A 10207-nucleotide genomic window follows, 5' to 3' on the forward strand; every position below is an offset into this window, starting at 1 on the left:
ACTCAACATCCTGCTGACATGGCCCTATCAAAACCCTAGTCATAATTTAATCAAGTAAAAATGAAACCTCTGAATTCAATACACAGAAACATGACAATGCAAGAAACAACGAAGAGCAAATATACATATCTGCAGTTCTTAATGATCTCAAGGAAAGAAGAAGATTTGACCCCTTCCCCTTCTTCTAATCATTCTGGTTTCAGCAACCAGGTCACATCTTCTGAGAGCTTTTGTCTTACCTCCACTCTATGGACATTGGAAAATTAAGCAATATACTTACACAGCCATTTTTCAAAGAAGAAATAACAAGTGAATTTAGAAATGATTTTTAACTGAATGATAATTTTTAAAAAATATATATCAAAATTTACATGATGCACCTAAAACAGTACATAAAAATTGATTTCCAATAGTACATGTGGAAAATTTATAGATTTATATCCTTATATTTGAAAAAAAAAAAACACCTTAAAATCTAAATTACTAGTATATGCCTCAAAAAGCTAGTTTCCATATGACCCAGGGATCTCTAGTTACATATGCCCAAGATAAATGAACACATATGTCCACACAGAAACTTGTACATGAATATATCCATAACACCATTAATAACAGTTGACCAAAAGTGGAATCAATTCAAATGTCCATCAACTGATGAACGGATAAATAAAATGTGGTCTATTCATACAAAGGAATATTATTCAACAATAAAAAGAATATTTACATTCTGCTGGAAGAAATACCTGTAGTATTTATTTTAGTGTGCAGGCCCACTGGTACAAATTCCCTCATTTATATTTCATGTATTTATCTCCATCTTTATTTTTGAAGGAAATTTTTGCTTGGTAAATAATTCTGAATTGATTTTTTTAAAAATTTATTTTATATCTCTCCCCTTCCCCCCACCCCCATTGTCTGCTCTCTGTGTCCACTTCCTGTGTGTTCTTCTGTGTCCACTTGCACCCTTGGTGGCACCGGGAAACTGCATCTCTTTTTTGTTACATCATCTTGCTGCGTCAGCTGTGTGTGTGGTGCCACTCCTGGGCAGGCTGGGCAGGCTGTGCTTTTTTTTCATGCAGGGTGGCTTCCTTGTGGGGCACACTCCTTGTGTGTGGGGCACCCCCATGCGGGGGCGGCCCTGCATTGCATGGCATTCCTTGTGCACAGAAGCTCTGCACGTGGGCCAGCTCACCACATGGGTCAGGAGGCTCTGGAGATCGAACCCTCGACCCTCCCGTATGGTAGGTGGATGCTCTATCAGTTGAGCCATGTCCACTTCCCCTGAACTGATTTAGAAAGAGATTCAGTTTCTCATACATTGGTCCTAAGAACAAACCACAATTGAATAATTTTGCTTTGACTCTGTGAGAACTGTAACATGGTGCTTACTTTAATCTGCTGTTGAAATCAGTGTGTCAGACAGTTACAGCGACACAGTAAAAAGGAATCATTGTTTCAAAATTTATTTGAGATGATACAAAAAGGATGGATTTTTTCCAATCTGTTCTAATTATATAATTTAACATTATTGAATCTTTTGGACAATTCTTGGCTTAGTTCCTTAACTACTTGAAGGCTAATTTGCAAGACTTCTAGTAACCTTAAAAAAAGATTTAAGTTTCAGAACCATCAACATTACAGTATGATGATGAGGGTGGGCAATGGGGGCAGAAGGAGGAAGTTAGTTACATTTATATTGTAGTTGAAATATTCTCTACTCTTAGAATGAAAAACGTCCCTAAATTTATCATTTTTGTCACAGCTAGTCATGCTTGATTAGGTCCACAAAATTTGCCTTTAATTGTTTAATACAAATCTGTTCAGAAGAATCATCATCCCTTGGTGATAAAATCCTGTGTATGTTTTCAGAATGCCTCTTTCTCTGTGAAACAGAATTACTCAAGGGAAAAAGTTAAACTCAAGGAACTCCTGCAAATTTTGTTTGTTACAGTGTATTAACACAAGACTTGAGAAGTAGCCCAATGAATTCCTTTGGAAATTTACAGTACTATTTCCATATGTTGATAGTGCCTTGTTGTAAAGTAATATTTTAAGTCTACAATTCATTATTTTCCCAATATTTTTTCATTATGATATACACTGTGTACTATTGTATTATTTTTATTAAATACTTGCATGTTAGTCCAATATATAAATTTCAGAAACTCTTATTTCCTACTTACCAGAACCTTAATCATTGATCATTTAAGATTTTATTTCAGACTCTTTTTTTAAAATGAGGAAACAATCTTTATCTAGAAACACATTTTCCATGCTTGTGCTTTTTTGTTTGGGAAAACATTTTTTCCAGATAAATTTAGGAATATAACTGTAATTTATACTTCTAAAATGCCAATGTTGTGTATTTACATTTTAAATGCCAAGTTTCTGGTTAAAACTAATTTATGTTTCTATTGTAATGGTATGTGTACTTTGTTTTTAATTTCTTTGGTTTTGCTTTTAAAAACACAAAAGCCTATTCATTGTATTTACCTAATGAACCAGTGATAACAATACAGGCATGCAGGTTTAGATGTTTCTTCAGAGTTTGAGGCTGGCTCTTATTTTGGGCCCACTTGGGAGGCTTTCAGTTTCACAACCATCTCACATGCTATCCTCAGTACATGCTTCCTTCAGTCTCAGAGACACAAGGCCCATTTCCTTCTTAACCTCCAATCTTTGTTGATGATGCCTCCCCTTCTTTGTTCTAACTCACCAGCATTCTGACTATTCTGCTGATTCCTGTCATCATAGGCCAGTCTTTCTGTAGAATCTCATTGTTCTAACTCTTCTTCCTTCTCATTGCTCCATCTCTTCCCTTAATGTATTCTATCTTATTTCTCTTCAGAGCTCTTATCACATTATATATATATTTTTCATTTTGTCACCTCTTACTAAACTTTGAGCTCCAGGAAAGCAAGGATGATAATTTGTTTTGGCTGTACCCCAGTGCCTCAGATGATGCCTACACATAGTAGGAATTCTGTAAATAATTGCTGCATGAATGGATGAACAAATGAATAAACACTTTCTCCACACTGAGCAGGAGCAACAAATCTCACTTTGGTGTTTCTCACTAAAGTATGTCTCAGACAGTGAGGGAAATCAGCAGGCAGAAACTGTCCAGAAAAAAGAATTCTGGGTGGAATAGTTGGGGAGTGAAAGAGTGGCTGACTGATTAAATTAGAAAAGGAGAAGAGAGTGGTAAAGAAATAAGATTCCAGTGTGTGGGAGTTTTGATGGCCTGATAAAAGAGTTCTCCTAGGCAGGCTGAAAGTGGAGCTGGGTGAGGCCCTCCCACTGCCAACTAGACAGAGTTTGACCCCTGCTCCTCCTCTCCCTGACCCACAAGTTCCTCTTCAATCTCTTTTCAGTACCAGGCCCTGCCCCTCAATCTCTCTCTCCCTACCATCTTGCTCTCCTGCTTAGGCCCACTTCATTCTTTGCTACTTCTAAGCATAGTGTCCAAAATGCAGAACTGAGTGAAATTCATTCCTTTTTGTTGAATAAAACCTTGGATCTACTGTTCCAAACTGAAATATTTTGTTTTCTTTTACTCTCTCAAACATCCTAGAACACTAGAAATGGCTGGTGGTTTCATTGCTGGTTTCTGGCCAAGGTCAGAAATAAGGAGTGGTTTCACAGCCCAGGATGGTCCTCCTTGACCCCCTTGTCTGACTGGTGCTTCCCTGGGTACCCAACACCCTGACCCATGTTCACTGATGTACACACCTTCCCTGAGGAGTTGTGGCTCTGAGGGCATCCATGGAGCCTAGCACAGGGACCCATGTAAATTATAGCCTTCATGGAGATTTGCTGAGGAAGGAATGAATGAATGAGCTCAATTTTCCAGTGTGTTCTTCCTCGGAGATGGTTTCCCAAAGAACTTGGTGTTCACCACTGTCCCCCACCCCTCATACACCCCCTTCACTGTTTTTGTAACAGTGGGTTAAGCAGTCTCTAACAACTAAAAAAAAAGTCAACTTATGTTTGAGTGAACTCATTTCCATGTGTATTAAAAATGAAAATGTCCAATTAGGATGACTGAGAATAACTGAGCTATTTATAGCACAACATTGAAAGAAGACTTGCTTGTACCCATCATGTTCATTGTGGACAACCTCCTCTATGCCCTCTACTTGGGGTCCCCACTTCTTGGGAGTAGTGTCACAGGAAGACCAGTTGAGGGAGATGGCAGGCATTTGGCAGTCTCCATACAGTTTACACTCAACTCCAAAAGAACAAGTTCGTGATCTCCCAGTCTGGTTGGTTTATTTATTGGACAATTGCTTACAGTAAGTAATCCAAAGTAAGCACAGCACCCAGGAAGTTCTTAAGCAAAGAGGCTTGTTTTTCCAATTATCCAAACCCAGAACCTAGCCCATTGTTTTATTTGCTCCATGCCAATCCACACCTGAGTCCTTCTCTTGGGCCCAGCTGCCCTCCCTGGATTGTACTTGGGTCCTTCTATTGTCTTGTCGTAATAGTGTGGGGGGATGTTTTAAGCCTGAATTGGTCCTTTGGGAAGAACTCTAATATCAGATCATTCAACAGACATTTGTTGAGCACCAGCTATGTGGCAGGAACTGCTCTAGGTACAGGGGATACAGTCATGAACAAGTCAAAAATCCCTGCCCTCCTGAACTTATATTGAGTGATACAGGGAATAAAAATAAACATAATAAATGAATCCATTATATATTGTGCTAGAAGTTGGTAAGTGTTACGAATAAAACAAAAAATTAGAGCAGGGTAAGGGAATCTAGACAGGGGAGACTGCAATTTAAATAGAGCTCCTTGATCTTGGACCTTCCTGTGCTGTGAGTTGCAGCAGTGAGGCCTGATGGGACGTGGATTCAATTACCTTTCCACAGACTTCGGTTTGAGGCAATCCACTTGAAGAGGATTCACAGCTGAGATTTTGATTCTGGTTCTTACATGATGCTGAACCAAACAAACTTGGGGCATCCTTTTTGAGATAAACCTGGATGGAACTTAAGTGGCAAAAGATCAGAGAACACCAGAAATTGTAAGGAAGTCCTGGAGTATCAAGGCGTCTTTTGAAATGGTGTGCTGGCCTGGGTAAGGGGGGTGAAGGCAGCAAAACTCAGCTCTAAGTGAATAAAATAGGAAATGACATAACAGGAGTTTGCTCCTGTTTCTCCCCTATCTTTGCCTTGGGACAATGTCTACTGTTGAACAAAATTTTGGATCTAATAGTGTCTATTTCCACATTTGCTGTGACCTTGTCTCTGGTCCAGGCATCCTCAGGGGTGCAATTAAATCAGTTGTTTGAACTTACTGGAGCTAAGAAACACAAATGGGGACTAACCTGCCTTGAGCACTTCCTAACCCTGCCTCTCCAAAGCCCTGGGCTGGTGAATCACATTCTAATGAGTTGTCTTGTAAAATGAGGAGCCATTGAATGGTTTTTTGGTGCTTGGACTTCCCCACCCAGGACCCATTCCCCCACCCCTGAACTCACTGGGGCTTATAGGTACTGGAGTTTGAGCTTATCATATGAATGCATTTTCTCCTGACAGTAGCTGATGGCCGTGGGGAAATGCATTCACTGGCCATGGTAACAAGCAATTTTGAGGATAACTATTTTGAAAGAAAAACAACACACTGGATTACAGATGCCATCAGAAGCAGATATATTAAAATTGATGGACTAATATGAAATGAGATTTAAAAAGAACCAAGTAGAAATACTAGGTATGAAGAGCATAATTACTGAAATGAAGAACCAACAGGGGAAATAAATAGCAAAATAGATACAGCTGAGGAACAAATGCACAAACTGGAAAAGTAGGTTAAGAAAATGGCCAACCAAAAAAAAAAAAAGGAAGAAAGGGAAAGGAATTAGAAAACATAAAAGCTGGGAAGCAGATGTGGCTCAAGTGATAGAGCTTCTGCCTACCATATGGGAAGACCTGGGTTCAATCCCTAGGGCCTCCTGGTGAAAAAGAAGAGAAAGTGTGCCTGCGCAGCGAGCCACTGCCCACATGAGAGCCAGCATGGTGAGTGTGAGTGCCTGTGTGGTGAGCCTGTGCCCACATAAATGAGTCACACAGCAAGATGATAACACATCAAAAAGAGAGAAAAGGGGAGAGTCAAGGTGAAGCACAGCAGAAATCAGGAACTAAGGTGGAACAATTGACAGGGAACCTCTCTCCAGGATTGAATCCCAGTGAATCATAGAGGAGAGGAAATGAGAAGAGAAGACAACACAGACAGCAAAAACAGCAGGGCAGGAGGGGAAGGGGGGAAATAAATAAACATTTCTTTTAAAAAAACATAAAAGCTAAGAGAGATGAATAACAGGCATAGACATGCTAACATCTGGATAATAGGAGTCCTAGAAAGAAGTTTTTTAAATGAGAGAAATTTCCCAGAATATAAAACAGATTAAAGGTGAGATTAAAGGGCCCACCTGTGAACATTTACCGTATGACTCAGCTATTCCATGCCTAGGTTTTCACTCAAGAAAAAATGAAAACTTATATACACAAAAAGCCTTGTAGAATGTCCAGAGCAGCGATAATCAAAACAGCTAAGAAATGGAAACAACTTAATTTTGTTGTAACAAGTGAACAGGATAACTAATTGTGTCACATCCACATAATGGAAAGCTACTCATGCAATAAAAATGAATAAACTACTGATATTTGATATAACATGGATTAGTCTCACAAACATGTAGAGCAAAAGAAGCCAGACACAGAGGGTACATACTGTCTGATTCCACTTATATGAAACTCCTGAAAGGGGCAGTTCTAACGTAAAGTGACAGAAAGCAGATCAGTGGTTGCCCAGGGCTTGAGGGTGGGGATTAACTGCAAAGAGGTACAAAGGAACTTTTTGGAGACATTTTTAATGTTCTCTATCTTGGCTGTATTGGTAATTACACAGGCGCATACATCAAACACTACTTTTGAAAGAAGCGACAACCAATATATTAGTGGTGTTTAAAGTCCTGAGACTGAAGATCACCAAGAATGTATGCACATAGGAAAAGGGTCTCCTGACATTAAGAAGTCAGGGAGGGAAGTGGCTGTGGTTCAATCACTTGGGCTCCCGTCTACCATATGGGAGGCCCTGGGTTCACATCCCGGGCCTCCTTATAAAGGCAGGCTCACCTGCACACTGTGGAGAGCCACCAGCCTGGGCACTGTGGAGTGCCACTTGGCCTGCAAGCACCACAGAGTGCTGCTCAGCCCGCAAGCACCACAGAGAGCCAACTCAGCAAAGTGACACAACAAAAAAAGGGAGATAAGCAAAATAACACAGAAGAGTGCGCAGCAAACGGACACAGAGACCAGACAACAAGCAAGCCACAAGGGACGGGGGGGAGGGAGGCAGGGGGAGGAAATAAAAAAATATATAGACACAGAAGAACACACAGCAAATGGACACAGAGAGCAGACAGCACACAAAAAGCCACAAGGGGGATAAAAAAAGTCAGGGAGATGAAGAGGAAACAGTAAGGAGGAAAATCAAGAGGATGTGTCCTGACAGCAAGATGATGAATGTGTTTCAAGATGACCCACTGTCTCCAACACTAGCTTAGCAATACTGCCACCTGGTGGTTAGGTGGGTTTGGAAGTTAAAGAGGGAATGGGGAAGCGGATTTGGCCCAACAGTAGGGCATCCACCTACCACATGGGAGGTCCAAGGTTCAAACCCAGGGCCTCCTGACCCGTGTGATGAGCTGGCCTATGGGCAGTGCTGATGCGTGCAAGGAGTGCCATGCCATGCAGGGGAGGGGAGCCCCACGTGCAATGAGTGCACCCCATAAGGAGAGCCACCCAGCATGAAAAAAGTGCAGCCTGCCCAGGAATGGCACACAGAGAGCTGACGCAGCAAGATGACACAACAAAACGAGACAGATTCCAGGTGCCACTGACAAGAATACAATCAGACACAGAACACACAGTGAATGGACACAGAGCAGACAACTGGCGGGGGTGGGGGGAGCTGGGCAGGGAAGGGGAGAGAAATATTTTAAAAACTTAAAAAAAGAGGGAATGGGAGAAGCAAATGTGGCTCAACTACCATATAGGAGGGTCCAGGGTTTGATACCCAGGGCCTCCTGACCCATATGACAAGCTGGCCCACATGCAGAGCTGCCACATGCAAGGAGTGCCATGCCACAAAGGGGTGCCCCCATGTGGGGCACCCCCATGCACAATGAAAGAACAGACCGCCCAAGAGTGGCACAGCACACACAGAGAGGTGATGCAATGAAAAGGAGATGCAGTTTCCCAGTGCCACTGAGGGTGCAAGCAGACACAGAACAACACACAGCAAGTGGACACACAGAACAGACAACGGGGGCTGCTGGTGGTGGTGGGGAGAATGGTAAGGAATAGGAAACAGCAAGAACTCAAGGTATTTTGCTTTCTAAAGAGAATTTGTACATGAGCTATAGGGGATGGGGTATCAAGGGTGATTTTTTAACTTTTGTTTAGGAAGCATGTTTACATTAGTGGGAATAATTCAGTAGAGATTATCTGTTGATACAAAATTGGGGATATTTACTTGAACAATGTCCTCGAGAAGTGGTGAGGGCACAGGCTCTTGTGCCAATTCATACAAGGGCACCAGAAGAAAGGTACTGATGCTGTAGAAGGTAAGAAGAGGTGGTGGAAGGACATTATAGAAGTCTGCTAATTGCCTCTATTTTCCCCAGGAAATAGGAAGCAAAGTCATCTGACAGTACCTAGCATTATATGGGTTAGTCAAAAGGCTGTCAAAACCACCAGCAAGAGGAGATCACAGAACTGTGAGGCCAGAATACTGGAAGGTCATCTACATGGACATTGGAATCAGAAAGTATGATGGGGCAGTTTTAGACACGGTATAGGAAGTGAGGCAAGAGTTAAAGTCTTCAAGATATGCAGATGAATGAACCCATTCATTGACTGCAAGAAGCAAATGTACAGTGTAGTCTTAAATTTTAGCTGAGTTTTAGAAAGAAAGGAAAGACAATATACTGGAAACAGCAAGAGGAATGGGAGAAAAGCAGCCAATCTGCAGGAGGACTGAGAGATGCTAGTGACACACATTTCCATTAGAGCAGGAAGGTGGAGGTGGGGTAGGGTGGGATTTCTAATGGTTAACAGGAGATCCGAAAGGGAAAGCATGTTTGAGTTGGGGAGGAGTGGTAGATAGAGAACAAAAGGGCTATATGTGCAGGTTAGAATGTGGGAGTTGAAAAAGGAACCAAGAATCTTGGTTATAAAGGGTATAATGCCAAGTGTGACGGTTAGTAAGGAGGGAGTTCTCTGGGAAGGAGAGGTCTGGGGCTTTCCATCAACTCATGATGATATGGACTAAGCCACATTTTAGAATTTCCAAAAGAATGAACTTGGTGTGGTAGTTTGAGATTACTTATGAATTCCAAAAAGAGATTGTTTGTAAACTGTTCCTCTGGGTGTGATCCCCTTTGATTGTATTAGATTCAGCTGAGATGTCTTTGATTAAACTATGTTAAGATTGGGGCTTTGATTTGACCACATCAGGGCATGACTCAGGGTTGAGTCCCTGCCCTTTAATGGGCTACATAAACACTCACTCAAGAAGACACACACAAGAAGATACATACGGTAAGAGAGAAGCTCCATAGTTAGTAGAGAACTTTGTCAGCTTTGATGGTGTTCCCCAGAAAGAGAAACAAGCCATTCAACTGGTAGTTTATAGCTCACCTTTAAAAGAGAACAGAGCAAATGAGCCCAGAGATGAGCCTTTATGGCAGCCTACAGCTGAGATCATAAGAAGCTGGGCCCAAGGAGCCTTAAGAGTAAGGAAGAAGAAACCAGGCAGAGGTCGCCCACCATCTTGCTTCAACACATGGCAACAGACTTTGGCAAGGAAGTAACTTTTGAGTTGGACTCTTTAGGGCCTTGTAACTGTAAGCTTTTACCCCAAATAAATATTCTTTATAAAAGCCAAGAGATTTCTGGCACTTTGCACCAGCACCTTTGGCTAATACACTTAGTAGTAGTTATAACTTGGATACTTGTGGAATAGTTTATAAGACTCATGCAATCCTATGGAGTTCCTAAATCAGAGAATCTGGATATTAGAAAACAATGTCTGTATCATACTGTCATTGTGATTCTGGACTCATTAAGCTGCTTTTCTGTTAGAGATTCTACTACTAACTCTATTCTCTCCAAAGGACTTTGCATCAATCACATGA

Source organism: Dasypus novemcinctus, chromosome 18 (genome assembly GCF_030445035.2).
Source record: "Dasypus novemcinctus isolate mDasNov1 chromosome 18, mDasNov1.1.hap2, whole genome shotgun sequence".
In the NCBI taxonomy this organism is placed as follows: Eukaryota; Metazoa; Chordata; class Mammalia; order Cingulata; family Dasypodidae; genus Dasypus; species Dasypus novemcinctus.